This window comes from Hemitrygon akajei, chromosome 13, assembly GCF_048418815.1.
Source record: "Hemitrygon akajei chromosome 13, sHemAka1.3, whole genome shotgun sequence".
Lineage (NCBI taxonomy): Eukaryota > Metazoa > Chordata > Chondrichthyes > Myliobatiformes > Dasyatidae > Hemitrygon > Hemitrygon akajei.
The window spans coordinates 58136464-58136749 of record NC_133136.1 but is presented as its reverse complement, the minus strand read 5'-3'; positions in this window follow the sequence as shown (position 1 = coordinate 58136749).

Here is a 286-nt window from a genome sequence, read left to right as displayed (position 1 = left end):
ATAATATTGGAACAACGGAGATGAAGTTTGCAATGCTGTAAAAGAAAGCACAACAGCGTCAAAATTTCAGAACTAAAATCAAAGGGTATTAGGCAAATCCTTCTGGCCAACCTGTCGAGTGCTCGCCCTGTCAGACAGTGGGGCGGTGTGTGAGTGAGGCTGGCCTTTGATTGTGGGGTACGTTGAGTGACAGCTCGACACACCTGAGAACGGAGAGCACCTTGCGGGGCGGGGCGGGGGCGTGCCTTTTGGCGGGAGTGTAAGAGTACGTACTGGTTAGCAGAGT